This window comes from Sciurus vulgaris (assembly GCF_902686455.1).
Source record: "Sciurus vulgaris genome assembly, contig: HiC_scaffold_144_arrow_ctg1, whole genome shotgun sequence".
NCBI classification, from domain to species: Eukaryota; Metazoa; Chordata; class Mammalia; order Rodentia; family Sciuridae; genus Sciurus; species Sciurus vulgaris.
In genome coordinates this window covers 20640-39328 of record NW_027632909.1, presented here as the reverse complement: position 1 = coordinate 39328, position 18689 = coordinate 20640, and the positions used below count along the sequence as shown (strand labels likewise).

At 45.7% G+C, this 18689-nt stretch overlaps 1 pseudogene across 1 annotated transcript; it reads right to left on the bottom strand.

The window, feature by feature from the left end:
* Window positions 1-11734: 11734 nt before the first annotated feature.
* Window positions 11735-12574, bottom strand: LOC306652206 (olfactory receptor 2T33-like; annotated as a pseudogene). The gene has a single exon. The product of its transcript is annotated as an olfactory receptor 2T33-like (transcript).
* Between the last annotated feature and the right edge of the window lie 6115 nt (window positions 12575-18689).

Sequence of the window (18689 nt, the reverse complement as noted above, 5' to 3'; positions counted from 1 at the left end):
ATTTTTTTGGTCATCAGGACTCAGTAAGAGGTGCCAGTGACATTCAGGGAACAGAGGCCAGGGCTGTTGCACCACATTCTACCACATGGAGGACAGTTCTGCCACCAGGCACCACTGGGCCCACACGGGTACTGAGACCCAGCACCCAGCACCCTGGCAGCAGGTCTCTACCAACTGGAAGAATGAACTCAAGGAAGTACTTTAAAAAGGAGAGTCACAGTGCCCAACCAGAGATACGCTTGATCTCGAAGCCACACAGGTCAGACAGGAGGACTTCAGTCATGACACGTGAGCACTATGAGAGTTCATAACCTGCTGAATAAGATAACCTGAGACTTCACTGAGAAATAAGAAAACAAATGCTGTGTGTGTGTGCATGTTCATGTGCGTGTGTATGTGCCCAGGCCGCAGATGTGTGGCATGGAGAACAGCCCCTCCCAGGAGCAGAGCAGTGACTCGGCAGTGAGGGGGACCATGTAAAGACCATTGCCCTCGGCAGCCAGCCTGGTGATGTGGGATTCGGGCAAGAACCACCAGCAGACGCTCACACTGAGGAAGTGGCCCAGGCAGGCAGAGAGGTCTCCAGAGTCTCAAAGTGCCCTCCAAGAGGGTCCTTAATGGCAAAATGAGGGACAGCAACTTAGTGCAGAAACCTGCCCTGCACGGACGGCTCATGGGAAGATGGAAGATGACACCATCAGCAGCAGGCAAGCCAGCGTGTGGCCCAAGAGTCACCACCTGCTGAGAGCAGGAGACTGTGGATGAGACAGAGGCCAGCACTTCTCGAGAGCATCAGGGTCATGACACACACAGAAATACCAGCTGAGGTTTCCAGAATGCAAGGGCACTGCACAGACAGGAGGAGACGCCTCAAGGGATTCACCTCTCATTCTCTAAAGACATTATCTGGATAATGGGCAAAATTCTGAGGAAGGTCTGCAGGTGAGATAATACTGGATTGAAACCGCTGGGTTTTCACGATGGAACTGTGGGTTGAAAAAAGTCTTGTTTCTCAAAAAAAAAAAAAAAAAATCTTCAATAGTTAGGGGTGAAGAAGCACCAACTTTACCCCCACATAGCAGTTGGCTCCATGGTTCAGAAGAACCCAGCATGTGTGTGTGAAAACCCGGAACAGGAAGACAGGTGCATTTGGGGCCAGACATGGCTTCTTAGTTTGCTTTGCAACTTTTCTATTTTGGGGGGTTTTAAAAAATATTTACTACCAAATGTTCTGTCACCCACCCCCGGCTCTGCCATTTGAACCAGAGACAGACCTGGGCCCATTCAGGTAGGCACAGAGTACTTCAGGGGTTTTAAAAATAAAAAGTACTTCATGAAGATCTGCACCGAGGCCTCACTGTCCCAAACACCTCACTGTCCCCAACACCTCACTGTCCCAACACTGACGGCTCTGAGCAGAACACCAGGGCAGTTCCCCAGGTGTTGGCAAGTTTGCTTCTTTTGCCAAAGATCTGTCCTTGTCTCAGGCCAGGCATAACTGCCACACTACTCTGATGGAGGCCCAGGGCCACCGGAGAGACTCCATGGGGTGGCTTTGACACCGGCTCCCGAGGCGATGAACTCTGGTGTGCTCCTCTGCTTCTTTGTTGATGCTTCCTGGGTGCCTACCTTGTGTGCCTACTATGTGCCAAGCTCAGGTCTAGGGGTGGAGGGAACAAAAATGGGAGCCGGAGCCTCTTCTGCAGGGAGGCTCACAGGGGAGGAGCCGGGCCCTCAGACTCTTTCTCAGGGCCAGCGGGAGGTCAGTGAAGTGTGCAGTTTCCCACAGCAGGAGGCTGATGGTGCTATCTCACGTGGTGGCCTCACTGTGGAGGGGACATGGGAAGAGACCATGAAGGCTGGGAAGGAGGAGACAGGAAGGTATCTGAACCTGGAAAAGATGGTTCCAGGCACAGGGAGGAGGCGACTCAGGAGATCAGGTGGCTGGGGTGTCCTTAATAATCAGAGTGGAGAGGAAAGAGCATCACACAGGGCCACAAAGCGCTAAGAACAAAGGGAACTGTCATGGGAACAAGTAGGGTTCAGGGAAGAAAGCCTGTTTCCTCACAGAATCCTGACAGCACTCGAAGAAAAGGTAGCATTCACCCCGACCCAACCACAGCCAGTGCCGCACCGCCCTACTTAGGTATGGCCGGCAGTGACAATGGATTTATGGTTTTAAATGGCTGGGGAGAATCCTAAGAATAACATTTCGTGACACAAAAAAATGACAGAATGTTCCATCACATTCTGAAAATTAAGACTGGAACAGCCCGGGCCACTTGTTCACCTCTGTCTCCAGTTCTGCTCAGCAGGACAGACAGACCACTCCACCTACAAAGTGGGCTCCTCACACCTGACCTACAGGGAGCTGCACCTCATCCTCAGCTGCAAAAGTGAACACATGGTCAGCTGTGTGCGCAGTGCTTAAGGACACCAACAAAAGGGGCTCTAGTTTAGCTGATCTGGGTGGCACCTGGACCCCAAGATTTAAAAGGCCCTGAGGCCATCTTGGTCCACAGCCAGGCTCCAAGGGAGGCTGGGGGGCTGGTGGGGCACACAGAAGGCTACTGCACCGAGATTTGGGGTCGGGGCCTTTACCATTAGGCCAGGTGCCTTCTATAAAACCTTAACAATTAAAGAAGTTTGTTTGAAATGACATTATATAACTAGTCTGCTCAACGACATGACAAGTAGCATCCTGAAGCAGCAGCAGTGTGTCAGTCCAAGCTTATCTTCCTCTGCTGCGCATCTCTAGACTGTAGCCCAAACCCAGCCAGGCTTTAAACCTTGATCTACCATGTCTTGTCCCAGTGGCTGCCAAGCTTTTCACCATGCATGTGGGTTTAAGTTCTTCCAGGTATGATACTGTCATGATGTCCTCGTGCTGATGCATCATCTTTTCAAAGGTCCCTCATGTGCATAGGGTTCTCAAGAGATGCATGTGAAGCAGGCACACAGGCATCAATGCCCCATTTGACAGATAAGGAAACTGAGGTTCTGGGGGATCCGCGACCAGCAGGGACTCCACCTTCCCCTTCTTCAGCTGCAGGAGCAGCACATCTGTAAGCTCCTCTTCTGTGCTCTGCCTCTAAGTGGAGGCAGACTTCCACCTGGTGGAAATGTCACTTGAACATCAAAAGGGATTCGTGGGAACTTAGCAAGGCATTTGGCACAGGGTCATCCTGGAAAAAGAAATAAACAGTGGGTGGTCTTCCTGGGTGGCACCGCCTGAGGGCTCTGTGGGGCCATTTTTGGTGACCTCAATGACCAGGAGTACTACTGGATTTACTGGGCATCACAGCAGCCTCCCCTGTGAGATGCCCCGAGGCTCCTGCCCATGCCATCTGCACCCTGCTTAGGACACTGGAGCCTCTGAGCTCGCTGCTGCCTCCGTCACTGACTAGGCCCCTTCCTCACAAATCTGAGGTTCAACCTCAGCTGTCCTGCACTTCAAGGGACATTCACCCTACAGGCAGGCAGCACCCCACATCCTGACAACCCTATGTAACTCTAGACCATTGCCGTGTGTGCCCTGACAAGACAAGGGTCCCTGGTTGACTACTGTGTCCAGAGACCACTGCCCTCTTCAGCTTCCTGGTACCAACAGGCAAGGAAGATCCAGGCCCAATCTCCAACACAGGAGGGGGAGTCAGACCCATGGTGTAGGGCTGAGCTGCTCTGGGAGTTTCTGGGTGGAAACAAGAGCAACACATGGCCTCTCTCCTGTGGTGCATGACGATGACATTCTCCAGCAGCACTGTGCATTTGAGAGCACCCCCAGGGGCCCTCCATGTAAGGCAAAGTGTGCCTGCTTCTCTATCACCAAACATCTGCCTCTGGTGCCACTGAGTTTTTTCATACTTCAAAACAAAACAAAACCAACCAAACAAACAAGGAATTTCAAGTACTTAGGTGAAAGGCAGCAATTCCCAGCCTTCTTCAGGCCCCTGCCCAGATTCAGAGCATCTGGAAAAACACATGGGTAATGACTTATACTATGAATAGAGATGGATCTTCAAGGAAGGAGGGGAACACGGGCTCCTGCTGCACTGCAATTAGGCAGAGGGGGAGAGAGGAGGGGAGAGGAGGGAGAGAGGGAGGGCCATCACTGATGAGGGCACCAGGCTCCTGGCGCCTGCACCACCGATGAGAACACCTGGCTCCTCCGGGGCCTGCACCACCAATGAGGGCACCCTGTTCCTTTGGCCTGGACCACCGATGAGGGCACCAAGCTCCTGGGCCTGCACCACCGATGAGGGCACCCTGCTCCTGAGGCCTACCCCACCGATGAGGGCACCTTGCTCCTGGGGCCTGCACCACCGATGAGGGCACCAGGCTCCTGGGGCCTGCACCACCGATGAGGGCACCAGGCTTCCCTGGGGCCTGCACCACCTATGAGGGTACCAGGCTCCTGGGATCTGCACCACCGATGAGGGCACCAAGCTCCCCCAGCCTGCACCACCAATCAGAGCACCCGGCTCCTGCATCTGAGCTCCTTCTCTGGTGCCCTGCTCCCGCCTTGGGGGCTGCAGCCACACAGCCAGTAGCCATGAGTGGTCACCTCACTAATTCACTAAATTAATTAGTGGGTCACCTCGCTAATTCAGTAAATGAACTCTGACAAGCCTTAATGGTTGTTTGGATGGATCCTCTCTCCTCTTACCTCCCTGACTGCCCGGAACCTCAAATAAAATAAATTAAGTAAAACACAAGACACCATCCTGGTCTTTTAGGGTTGCCTTCTCTAGCAGGAGTCAGAAAATTGCTAATGATGCTGGGGCTGGGGGGCTGGGGGTCCAAAGGGTTCTCTTCTCTTCCACTCACCCTGTGCATCCCCATGCCTCCCTGAAAGGGTGAGCTGGGCCTGGCTGTTATTCCACAGGCTGCCACAAGGGTCTTCAGCCAGTCGGAGGCGATGGCAGCAACTTGCAACTTGCTGACAGCTGCTGTCAAAACACTCACAAGCGGCAGCTTGATAATAACTCGAAAATGAGATACAAATGAGTGACTCCTCAAGAGTGGGACGTGCTGCTGTTCCACAGCCCACTGGCTCTGAGCATGGTGGGGACACCTGGGGATGCTGGAGAGAAGCCACAGTGACCATGGGGACACTGGTTGAAAACACAAAAACTAACAGGCCACACTCGGATGATTCTGCCAGGAAGATGCCTTGTCCCTAGAAGGGGACCCCAGGACTTGGGGGTGGTGTGAGGTTGTCCCTGAGGAGATGCAGCCACTCCAAGATGCGGCAGCTGAGATGGTGTCTCCCCCAAGAAGCAGCTGTAGGGGGATTTGCTGTGCACTCACTTGGGAGGCTGCTTCCCAGGACACTCCTTGTTCCTGCCTGCCCCTCCCATCACCACTGTAGGCTGCTGGTGCTGGTTGTTTTTGTCAAGCCGAATGTTTTCCAAAAACTTGGGCTGCTTCTCCCACAGGGAAGTCAACATTAGCACAACTTGTTCAGAAAGGCACAAAGAAGCCCAAGGGAGTACTGAGAACCCAGAACCAGTATCAGCACTTCTCCACAGTTCCCCAGATGGAGGGGCTGGGCTGCAGGCACAGGAGGCTGGAGAGGAAGGGAGGGTGGCAGTGTTCAGTCACCTGAGGGCACAGTCCTCTGCGAGTGGCAGAGAACACCCTCTCTGTGCAGAGGTTAGGGGACATTAAAAAAACAAATTCACTGAAGCTTTTGTCCTTTGATATATAAACTCTTTGGACTAAAGCTGCTGTTTGGTTATATTGAGAAGTCAAGGTGGTGGCTCAGGCTCGGGTGGAAAAAGGTCATTCAGGGACTTTATGTCAATTTCAGGCAGCAAAGTGCAATTGTCCCAGGTTCCTGGTCCACACCTTCACAGCTCCTGCCTCTTCCCTCTCCTTTCCCTGCAGATGCCTCTGGGCCTCCGCTTCTGGGTTGGGTCAGCATTCAGCCTGTTTGATTTGCATGTGACAGTGGGCATGCCGAGTGACCAGGCCCACGATGCTGCCTCTATTTTCCACAGTGAAGACCCCTAAAGGACGCAGAAGCCCAAGGAGCTGAACTCAAGGTGGAAGGGCCAGAGGCCAGGCTGCAGCCCACAGTCACTACTACCATTGCTTATGTTGAACAAAAATTGGTGGGGGGGCCCCGCTGCTCGGCCGGGAGCCGGCCGGGGCGGCGGGCGGGCCCGGCGCGGCTCGGCCAGGGGACGGGTCCCAGGGGCGCGGCCCGGCCGCCGCCCCCGCCCCCCGCCCCGGGGGCCGGGCCGGGCTCCCGGGGTGCGGGGACTCGCCCAGTGGCAGCAGCGTCCGGGCCGGCGGCGGGCGCGGGGCGGCTTCCTGCAGGCGGCGCCGGGGCGAGCCGTGGCCGGCTGCAGCCTCCGCCGCCGGGTCGCGGGTCGCGGGGGCCGCGGCGCTCGGGCCGCGTCCGTGCTCCCGGGCGCGCTGCGCGGCCGTCGCTGCTGCCCGCGCTCGTGCCGCCGCCGCCGCCGGTTACGCCAGCCCCGCCGCCGCCCGCTCTGATTCTGCGCATAGTCAGCCCCCAAGCCTGTCATTCTGCAAAAACACAGTTTACTCAACACACCACACACTCGCACACACACGCGCGCACACACGCGCACACCGGCCCCCGCGCGCACACGCACGGAGGGCGCGAGCGAGCAGACGCGCACACCCGGCGAGCCAAGTTCCGCAGCCTGGCATGGCTTCTGGGGACCTTTACGAGGTACGGGGACGCGGGGCGCGGGCCGGCTCCAGCCCGCGGGCGGCGGCGGGCGGCGGGGCCGGGCGGGCCGGGCGGCCGGGCGCGAGCGGAGTTGCCGAGCCCGCGGCGGCGGCGGCGGGTGGCAGGGGCCCGGCGCGCCGCCCGCCGCCCCGCCGCCTCCCGCTGCGCCCGCCCGCCGCCTTTCTCTTTCTCTCGCACTCTTACTCCATCCACTTCGCGGCCTGGGAGGGGAAGGAGGAAGCCGGGCGGAGCCGGCGGGGAGGTAGCGGTCCCGGGGAGGTGTTTCTCGCCCGACGAGACGCCCCGAGTGCAGAAAGTACAGGTAAAAGTCGGCGCCGGACGTGCCGGGAACGCGGGGGGCCGCACCGCGGCCGGCGGGGGTGCGGGGCGGGGGTGCGCGGCCGGCCTGGGCCGGGGGCGCGGGAGGCGGGGGGCGGGCGATCGAGCGGAGCCCGCGGGGCGCGGCGGATCGGGGGGCCGCGGCCGCCGCCGGCGGGGTTCGGAGGACGCCCGCAAACCGCCCCCGCCGCCCCTCCCCCCCACCTGCTGCCCTGCCGCGGGCGCGGACCCTCCGGGCTGGGGCGCGGGGGCGGCCCTTGCGGGTACCGTGCTCGCCGGGGCCGAGAGGGGGCGCTGCGGAGGCTCTCGGCGGAGGCGAAGGAACATGGAAGTAGGAGGTGGGTGGTAACAGGTTGCCCGAGGACGAGGCTGGCGCCGGGCTCCCGACGCCCCGCCACCCACCCCCGGCGGACACCTGGCTCCAGGTCCGCCAGGTGGGGGCCAGCGCTGGACGTTCTACATCGTTGCAGAGGGCTGAGGGCAGCAGCCCGGCGTCTTTCAAACAGTGTGGAAATGCCCCTGACACCCATGACCTCTGGAGAGCTGGAGCCCAGCCAGCCCTGGGCTGCATGTGTCCGGGCCTTGGATGTGAACAAGTGCACGGAACGAGAACAACCGGCGCTCCTGCAGCCGAAGAGGTGTGGGCTCCCAAGAGAAGGTGCTGGATAAAGAAGCCAACAGATGGGCCATCTTCAACCAGAAGGCCTGCTGATCCCGCCAGAAACCAGCTCAAGGGTCACCCCGGACCTGGACGCCCCTGAACATAAGGCAGTCAACACTAGCTCTGAATTTCAAGACTTTTGGGTGAATTGAGACAAAAACCTAGAAGGGGTGGGATTCTCCTTCTGGGTAAGAGACCACAGGAGTGGTTCACCCACGGCGAGCTTTTTCCTCTGGGCCTTACAGGCAGCTGAAACTTTCTCAGGTGGATTGGTTGGCTGGTGTGAGAGAAGAATGGAAAGTAGGCGAGTTAGCATCTTGGCCTCCTGTGTAACCAGGAGGTGAGGCCCAGTCATGGACCACTAACCCACAGGTGGCTATGGACGACCTTAACACTTCTTGAAAGAAGGATGTAAGTTGCCCTCTTGTCTGCCCTATGACCTTCCTTATCCCTGCACTGATAGAGAAGATGAAGTTGGATGGAGACCTGGTGAAGAACTTTGGCAGAGATGACCAATGGCCCTTTAGAGCTCTTTGGTCTCTTTGAAGATGGCAGAGCAGTTTCCAAAAACTCAAATTGAATCACAGTGAAGTGGAAATTTTGAGCCTCCTGGAGTATAACCACTGGGACCTTGGCTGACAAGGAGATTTTGTTCAGGGGCAAAACTCATCTTGTTGGGATCATGGTGTTTTTCTATCCATTGATTCCGAGTGGTGTTGGAGCTGCTGACCTTGCCTGGGTGAAAAGGTGATAAGAGGCATCAGTGCTTCCCCATTTAAAGTTTGGAACTTACCAACCTTCTGGGGATAATTTCTTGCTTAATGTTCATCTGAAACTGCCCTCCTTAACGTTGGTAATTATAGTTGCAAGATGAGTCTGAAGAGGGGAATTTTCACAACCACCTTGAACTATCTTAGCACCTCAAGAGTTCTTATTGAAGTTCAATAAGCAGACAATAATAATAATTACTTCTGTGATAGTAGGTAATTGTACTAGATGTAAAATGGTTTTCCTGTGGCTGATTATTTGCATAGTCATTACTAAAATGGCTAAATTGCATTATGAGAGTATAACCAATGTCAACATTTTTATAGTCTATGTCCATATTATATAACATATACTGAGGAATTTAATTTGTTGTTCAAATTTAACTTTAAAAACAATTAAGAACTGCTAAGTGTATGTTAGCACATAGACTTCTAACTGTAAAATTGTTGTATGCACAAAAATAGGATGTTTATTTAAGGAAAAATCTTGGAATACCTAGTATAATGACTGGTCTTGAAAGGAAAAAAAAAACAGAGCTCATTCTAAATTCTGCTGTTACTTTAATTAAATATTATACTTGAGTGTACATAAAATGACTTTTTATAACCTTTAACCAATAAAATGAATTTTGAGTGAGCTAAGAAAAAAAAATTGGTGGGAATGGGGGTATATCATTATCCTCAGCACTGTCAGGAGGAGCAACTCTGTTTTAATTCAATGTTGCTGAATTTGTATAAAAATATTTCCATGTTGAAAAACCCTGGAAACTTAATTCAAACATCTAATAATTTCAGATGAATGTTTTCTGCTTACTGTGAGACACAATTGATTTAGTGGATTGATAATACAACTTCTACAATTTTTTTCTGATTTATGCAGTTGCAATTTCTCTCTAAATATGGGCTTTTTGTTTGTAAAAAATGAAAGCAACATTCCTAATTCCATATTTACAATTCACAGAGTTCACAAGATTCTGCTCAAGAAACTGTCAAAATGATATTGAAAAACGTTTTCACAAAATAAACATCTTTTCTAACAGGAACACATGCTGAACACTTTTCTGTAAACATCATGATGAATGGGATGACTACTAGTGGTCAGATACCCACTGGCAGCAGGTCTTGAGCTGGGTGGTTGGTGTGCCACTCCCAGACCTTGATGGCACCAAGTGCAGGGCATTCCCTACCCATGACCTGGTAAGTGTTATTTCACATCAACTCTGCTCCACATGAATTGTCCTTTTGCTTTTCTTGATGCAAACCCACAAGCCCCTAGGAAGGCTGTGCCCCACCCACAGCAGAGGTGTAAGAACATATAAGGAGAATGATTAATGATCCCAATACTTTTGTTTCCATGAAAATCCTTCCTTCCATCACTCACTCTTCATTTGTAAGCATGAGTCCTGAAGTGACTCAAGAATTCAAAGAGGAATAAAAGGGTTAACTGCTCATGGCATATTATGGGAAATCTTCCCTTTGTTTCTATAAATAGTAATTGCACATCTTCTGTCATATAAGGAGAAACTACATGTATTTAAATCTGTGTTATTACCGTATTTCATGTTTTAGCACCACTCAATATTTCGTTACTCTTATCACAATGTGCAAAGACAAACACAACAGCTCACTGGCAGAATTCCATGATGCATGTCTATTCAACAACTGCATAATTATCTGGTCCTGTGCTTAAGTTGATTCCCTGAATTGCAAATTAATCCCTTTAACTAGTAGAGATTGTTGCTGCTCAGAGCATGTGCTGGTCTGATGGAGGAGCCGACTTCATTCAGAAGGCTGTTTGCAGAGTATACTTAGAACTGCAGAGCTCTCATTTCACCCACATCGAATTCACCATTGACACAGGTGCCAACTTGAGGGTCAGGGAAAGAAAGGGTCTTGATGAGCATGCAAAGACAGTTAGAGGCACCAAGTCAGCAGGTGCAAGAAAGTCTGAAGTCACAACCAAAAATACTAGCAATGCAATGGGGGAGTGTACCCTGGTTCTGCTTGGGTAAAAGGAAAGGTAAATCTTCTAGAAATAACCATAATTTGTTTAAAAATATGCAAGAGCCAATGATATAGGTCATGACACATTACCTTGAAAATGTGAGGAGGGAGTGGAGTTAATGTGGAGTGTTTTTACATTCATATATTATTTTTGTAGTGCTGGGGACTGAGCTCAGGAACTCATGTATTGCAGGCAAGGGCTGTACCAGTGAGATACACCCACCTTTGTTTTAGTATTTTTGGTTTTTGGAAGGTAACCAAAATTATGTAATCATTTGATTAATATAACCCACTATTACTATAAAATAATATCTAGATTTCTTGATAATCACTAAGCAAAAACTTGATGCACTAAAAATAAAAAGGAAAGATTCAAAACATAATAATATGTGCAATAGCCTAACCACATGGAATACAGTAAGAAAGAAAAACAGAATTGATATACAGAAAAAACAGAACAACAGCAAAGTGAAAGTAAGGAGTCCTTTCCTATCACTAATAACATTGAACATCGTGTGGATAAATTCTTCAATTTCAAGAAATAGAGCAGCTGAATTGTTAAAATGACAAAGAACAACCATATATGCTTCCAAGAGAACCCCTTCTTTTGTAAGATCACACAGAGGAAAATACAGGGTATTCTATGAGAATGGAAGTCATAGAGAGGAGCAGCTAGGCTTGAATCAGATAAAGTAGACCAATGCTAAAAGAATTAAGTTAGATTCATCATCTTTTAAAAGATAAGATTCAGCATGAGGATAAAACAATGGTGAATGCATGTGGCATACCAAATATATAAAGTGACACGGTTCACTGTAGGGAGAGAGAGATGGCAGTGTAGTAATGACAGGGAATTTCAACACTTGCCTTCAGCAATAGGAAGCTAAAACAAACAGACAACCAACAAAGCAGCCCTGGATTTAACTGCAAGTGAATTCAAATGGACATAGTGGGCATGCAAGAACATGGCACCCAATACATTCTTCTCAATAGCACTCAGACATCCCCCAGAGTAGATTCCATATTACTGAACAGAAGGAGTCTCAATAGTGCCACAAGGAATGATAAAAAAAAAAACAGTAAAATTTTGATTAACCAAACACACAAATATACTTTAAATGGTAAAATGGAAAATGGAGGCAAAATAAATTGATAGCATAAAAAAGCACAAGTTCAATGGAGCAAATAAACTAGTAATTTGTAAATGTAGCATGAATTCATTTTGGGTGTTACCATTTTGGTAAATCCTCAGTGTTGGCATCACATAGCATGTTTCTTGCTCAGCCAATTTCTGAAGGCCCCCTTGACTTCTTTATTCCTCATGCTATAGATGAGTGGGTTCAGTGTAGGTGTGAAGATGGTGTAAAATGCAGAGACTACTTTGCCATGGCCCACTTAGTGGTAGGACTTGGGCCTCATGTAGATGACCATGAGGTGCTGTAGAACAGCCCCACCACAGTCAGTTGAGAGGAACAGGTGGCAAAGGCTTTCTTTCAGGCTGAAGCAGAGTGGATTCTCAGGACAGCAGCTGGGATGAGCCTGTATGTGGCCACAATGAGAGACAGAAGGATCAAGAGCATCAGGGTGCAGCAGCTATAACTGAAAAGCTCAAAAACTGTGGTGTCTGCAGAGGCAAGGCTCACCAACAAAGGTACCTCATGGAAGAAATGGTCAATCTCCCTTGAGTGGCAATAGGGGAAGCTCAGAGTGGCACTGGCTTGCATCAATCCATCAATCCCTCCCATAAGCCAAGAGCCTGCTACCAGATGGGAACACAGCTTCAGGCTCATGAGAACATGGTAGCGCAGTGGGTGGCATATGGCCACATAGCGGTCATAGGACATGGCCACCAGGAGGAAGCACTCTTCCTCTCCCAGAGGGAGGAACAGGAAGATCTAGAAACCACAGCCAGCAGGAGAAATTGACCTGGAATTCATCAGATAGATGTCTGCCATTTTGGGGATAATGGTAGAGAACAGCATCAAGTCCATGAGGGAGAGCTGGCTGAGCAAGGAAGTACATGGGGGTGTGGAATCTGGGGTCAGTGTGGATGAGAAGGTTCATCAGGGCATTACCCAACAGGGAAGCAATGAAGATCATGAACACCAGAGAAAACAGGAATCAATAGTTCTGTGTGTGGTCAAAGAGTTCCAAAAGAATGAAGTTCATCTCTGTGGAGTCATTGGCATTCTCCATGGCTGTGATCAAACCTAGCTCATGCCCACCACACCCACCTCCTCACATAGCACCACATCTCCTAATCAGGGGCCACTGTTCAGTACAGTGCCCTCTTGACAAATGACACCCATATCAAATGGATCGACTAAAAATTCCTATTTTAAAAGTCAAAAATTTTATAGAGTAACATAAATAACCTAAAGGAACATAAATTGTGCTACCTACATTTACATTAATCCTATGTTCTCAGGGTAGGTTAACTAAGACTGGTCCAAACAAATTCTTTGCTTGAAGTTAGTCAGCATGTATTATGAATAGGACACAGAGCCTCTCATTTAATCATAGAGATGTCTCTCATGTCACCAACACCTCCAGATGTCATTTCTCTGCAGTGATGACTGTCAGCAGATACAGTCCTGTGGGTGAAAGGCTCTCTTCTCACACGTCAGTGAGATTTATCTTCTCCTTGCAAATTTAAGTTTGGGCAGAGAGCAATAGATTAATGATTATCAGTAGAAGGATGATGGGGTTCAGTCATAATCTATGTGTAGCAAATCATTTTCTCAAGTACTTTTTCAATGAAATTGAAAACCAAGATAAATTTTTGTAAGTGGGTACCACATCTCTAATAAACACTGCAGCTATTAGAGACTACTTTATGCCAACAATTCTATTTAAATTTAAAAACTTCAGCATTCTTATCAAAACAGCAATTTTTAAAATTATTACAATATTGAAAATTATTAAACATATTACTGTCATGCTCTTTTAATTGTGTATGTATGTATATGTATATCCAGTTTAGAGATTCTTAATTACTGTTGCACCCATTAAACTTTATGCATATAGTATATTATACTTAGAAATGCTTGGTCCCACTCTAATATTGGTAGTATAATCTATGCCCTTAAATGTGGTAAGAATTTTTGTAGTGATCAATCTTAAACTTTTTTCTTTATTCTTGAGGATAAAAGAATTCCTTACTTTTTCACTATACTCAGCTTTCAATCTGCTTCAATTCCTGCATCTGTGATATTATTACATATTTTTAGGAGTAGTAATAATCATCAATCATAGAACAGCAAAAATGATTTTTGTGTCATATTTCCCTTGATACTGGAGCAGAAACTTTAATATTCCTTGACCTCTGGATTCATCTGCAAACACTTTGTGAAGTCTTTTTCTCTTTTTTTTTCTGTTAAAAATGTTTCTTATACATATCATTATTAGTACACAAATTCTTCATTTTATCATTTATATACATTGCCCATATCATACCCAAACTATTTTATAGAATCCAAAATAGTATTACATTATTTAAAATCAATTTGCATTTTATGTCATGTATTAGTGCACATACACGCTGTTACCTGTAAATGGACTGCATTATGTGAGTAGGTTTTAAATCTGAATGCTCTGCATAATTTTGGGATAAAGATGTGACTGATTGATACATAAATGATATTCATGATCATAGTGAGTTTGGTATTGATTTTTTGGTTTGCAAGTACTGTGATCACATATCTCAATCTTACCATCACATTGGTCAATGTTCATCTTTTCATTGCCTGGTGCATATAAAAAGGATGCTCTGTGTCAGATTCAATCACAGAAGATGAAGTAGGGCTTGCTGTGGCCAAGCCATGCAGTGCCAGGGTACTGTGGATAAAGATGTGATTATGGGTTGCTGTGTTAGCATGGAGAGTGGGAGGAAAACATCAAAGTTCTGCACAAATCTACTCTGAAAATGTGTGTTAGATGTGGGGCAGGTCAGCTCCACCCTGGAACCTTCCTCAGCAGGTTCCAGATAGGGGGAACCTCACAGTGCCCTGGAGGATTCCAGCTCTGATCTCATTACTATCTTGGGGTTTCATAAAATCAGAAATATTTGTGCCAACACCAGCTTCCCACAAAAACTTCAAATACCTTAAATATAATTAGGAAAGTCTCTATTCATAAGGGAAGAAGAAAATCATTTGATACTAAAAGTATTTTAAAACATTCATTGTGATCAAATCCACTTAATAAACCCTTTCTATTTAAACTTCTACATGAAGTGTCTTTTTGAATATTTGTGAATTAAATAGTAAGACACCTAAAATCCAGAAATTTATGTGCCTTCTTAAGGAACATTCTAAAAATTAAAGAACTTATATGGAGTTGTCTTCCTTACTTTATCTCAATAGAATCATTAACTGTATGAATACAGAAATATGGATTAATGGTCTGGGTTCTTAAGCTTGAAATCTATATATCTTATTAGTAGTTGGATAAAGTTAAGCAGCTTAAATCAATCTAAAATTCAACTTTATTTGATGCAAAATGGATGACACAAAAATATATATTAGAATTATATCCACCTCTTCCAATGATTGATGATTACAAAAAAATTATTCAAAATTATTGTAGGACACATGACCCTTAATTTCCACAAATATTAACCATAATTATTTTTAAAAATCATTGTAATTGGTCATAAATAGATATTGCCTACCCAAACATTTTGGGAAAAAATATTTATTTTAGGACTAGCTTGCAATATAATTTTGTATGTATTCAAATCAAACAAAAAGCTTAAAATACAATACTTTTAAAATCAGTATGGACTCTGCACTTTATTCATCTTTCTTGAATTCTCTGAACACACAACAGTCCCATGATACCACAGCTAATTAAGTCATTGTAAGGCAATGTGCTCTTGTTTATTAGTCTTTAAATTTTTCTTTTATTATCAAATTAATTTTTTTAGTAAAATTAAGATGCTTAAGTAATTTAATTAGTAAAATTAATATACTTTAAGAATTATTTTGAGTTAATATATCATGGAAATATTCATGTACACGGTAATTTTTAAATTTATCTCAAATATGGAAGCGATACATTAAAAAGATCAGCCCCTATAATGTGTTTGTGATCAAAAAGATGTGGCCAGATGAATACAATTATGTGTGACTCCATACAATTAATTTGAAGCTAGATTTGTAGGTCAAAAGTATTGTCATTTCCCTACCTACTTTTGTCTCCATATGGAAAACAATAAAATCATTCTGATGCTTATTTTACAGTTATGTAAAATATAACTATGGAGAGCTCAATTCTTACATCTATGGTGTACATCCATCACACTTCCATGTGGTTCCCCAGAATGAACAAAGCTGCAATGTTTCCACTTGAACGTGCATGTCACATATCTTGCTGACCAATAGTTTGATCTGTCCTGAAGTAGGGTAATTTTCTTCAATAATCCAGAAAATTCACAATGAAAGCACATTTCACCAGTTCTGCCAGTGAGAGAGTGGCAGCTAGGTTCCAACACAGATGAAAAGAGCTGAGGTAAATGTTGCCCTAAACCCCACTTTGGCATGGACCATCTTATCTAATGTGCAACAAAGAAATGAGGCAGACTTTGCTTATATTTTAGAATTGCGGATATAGAAACATGGTGTTTAGATAAATGTTTATTTTTTTTCCTGGAAAATTAAAGGGAAATATCTGTCTTCCAAATAGCATACTACAGTGATGCAGCCACATCAATGTTCATAGCTGCTCAATTCACAATAGCTAGATTGTGGAACCAACCTAGATGCCCTTCAATTGATGAGTGGATAAAGAAACTGTGGTATATATACACAATGGAATATTATTCAACCATAAAGAAGAATAAAAGTATGTCATTTGCAGATAAATGGATGGAATTGGAGAATATCATGTTAAGTAAGATAAGCCAATCCCCAAAAAAGCAAAGATGAAATGATCTCTCTGATAAGTGGATGATGATACATAATGAGGGGTGTAAGGGAGGCAAGAATGGAGGAAGGATGGATTGTAAAGATGAAAGAGGGATGGGAGGAGTGGGGGAAGGAAAAAAATAACAGAATGAGACAAATACCATTACCCTATGTACATGTATGATTACACAAATGGTATGACTGTATTTCATGTACAACCAGAGAAACAAGTTGTAGCCCATTTGTTTACAATGAATCAAAATAAATAAATTATTAAAAAAAAAGTAGATAGCATGAACTTATATTGCAGGGCCAAGAGTTTCCTTCCAGGTTTCCCCCTCCCAAGTTTCACTGCAACTGAATTACAACAGTTCAAGACACACATACCAAAATGAGCAACATAAAATAAATAATGGACTTCCCAAGGCATACACTGGATCAAAGGATAAGCTTTACACTAACTGACAAGTCAATTCAATCAATGCACATTATTTCTGTAGTCATTTTGAGTAGATGTAGTGTTTTTTGCACAAGGAAGTATGGGAGAAATATTTTATTAATTTATAACAAATAAAAACTATTTGACTCTGAGAATAGTGACTAAATGAAAGGAAACATTAGTTCCCAACTGCCTGTAGTTTAAATCATGTGGAAACATGATCAGTAGGGTTCAGTAAACCTGCCATTTCTTAGGATTGGGTTGAGGGCAGGAGTGTGGGCTTCTGCATGACAGAATTACTGGTTTCTGTTAAGGCAGAGACAGTTTCTGAGAGGTAGATACACTTCCCACCCCACCTGGTCTGTAGTCAATGTCTTAAAATATGGATAGAAATCTTATCACAGAATCATAAGAAAAATGTGGTAATGCAGACGGAGTGATTCATCAGTTACTGTTACCTAGTTAGCTCTCAGTTAATTGCAGAAACCACTGCTTTCATCTACTCAAAAACTGCTACTGCTCTCAGGGGCAGGCACAGGCAAGTTTAAATGATAAGATTAACTGCATTGATTTAAACTAGAGCTTAACCTGAACAACTCCCAGTTCTGAAACTCTCAACAATATTGTTTGCCTAATTTCAACCTGATAAAATAAAATAATTCAAGCACAAATAATATGTAGTCTCCATGGAAATTAGACAAGTCTAGAACAATTACTGTGTTTCTGCACTCACATTCAGACTTCAGTTTCTCTTTATGCTATGCATTGCCTGTTGGAATATACTGTATATTAACTACAGTGTGACAGTTTTAAAAGTGTAACTTGTTCATTAACAAGGGGTGAAAATGTAGAGCTAACCTGGTACTTGAAAATGGAAAGTAAAACAATTGTTTCTTTTTTAAGTTACAATATATAGTGAAAAGTATTATAAAACTATGAAATTCTTACCAGGGCACCCATGATGACAGTCACAACGATCATGCTGTTTGACAGAGGTTGCAGCTGTTTTGAAAATTTTACAAAATGTTGGTAGACAGTAAAAGGGAACCATATGGGTTAATTGGATGAGATCCAGATGCTTTAATTCTCGATTTAAAAAATTATGATATAGTCCTTAAAATGTGGAAATAAAATTGACAACAAAAGGTTTAGAGAACACTACCTCTTTTCAGCATTCAGCTCAGTCCTGGCACCAACCTGCCTCAGTTGCAGCCTCTGTGCAGGTGTCCAGAGCTCCCTGGCTCTGGCCCTGGATCACTGCTTACTTGTATAAAATACCTCTGCTGCTTGTGTAAAATGAAAGACACTCATCCGAAGTCCCTAGAGCATCCCACCATCAGGCTCAGGAAGTCTCAGCAGGAGCATGTTCAGTAAATGGAAATGACCAGTCATTTTCTCTGCTTATTAGCTCAATGCAGATGATGCTCAAATTCCAGGATTTTGGATCCCTGAAGCAAACTTCCTGTTGGGCTAGTGCACTGTTATCATCAGGATATGACTCACTTGAAAGGGAGGCAGATTTCCCACAATAAATGAGAGAGTACATGTAAATGAATTCTCTCCTGGGAACAGAATCCACTCTGTTGGCTTGTACTTTGACAGTATCCACGTGTCAAGGAAGATCAGCTAGTTACAGAGGATAGAATACTTCAGAAATACCTTCCTCTAAAAGACATTCTTTGAAGTGGGGAAAAGAATCTGGATGAAATACTACTAAAGGAAAGAAGAGGTTGTGACAGAAGGAATTCAGGTAAGAGCAAAATTAGCCAAAGTAAAAAACAAAATGGTTAATCTCTACATATTTTATTTAATAATTATCTTTGAGTTGAATTTTGACTTTTAAATGTTTTTTTCTTTGGAGTGAATATAA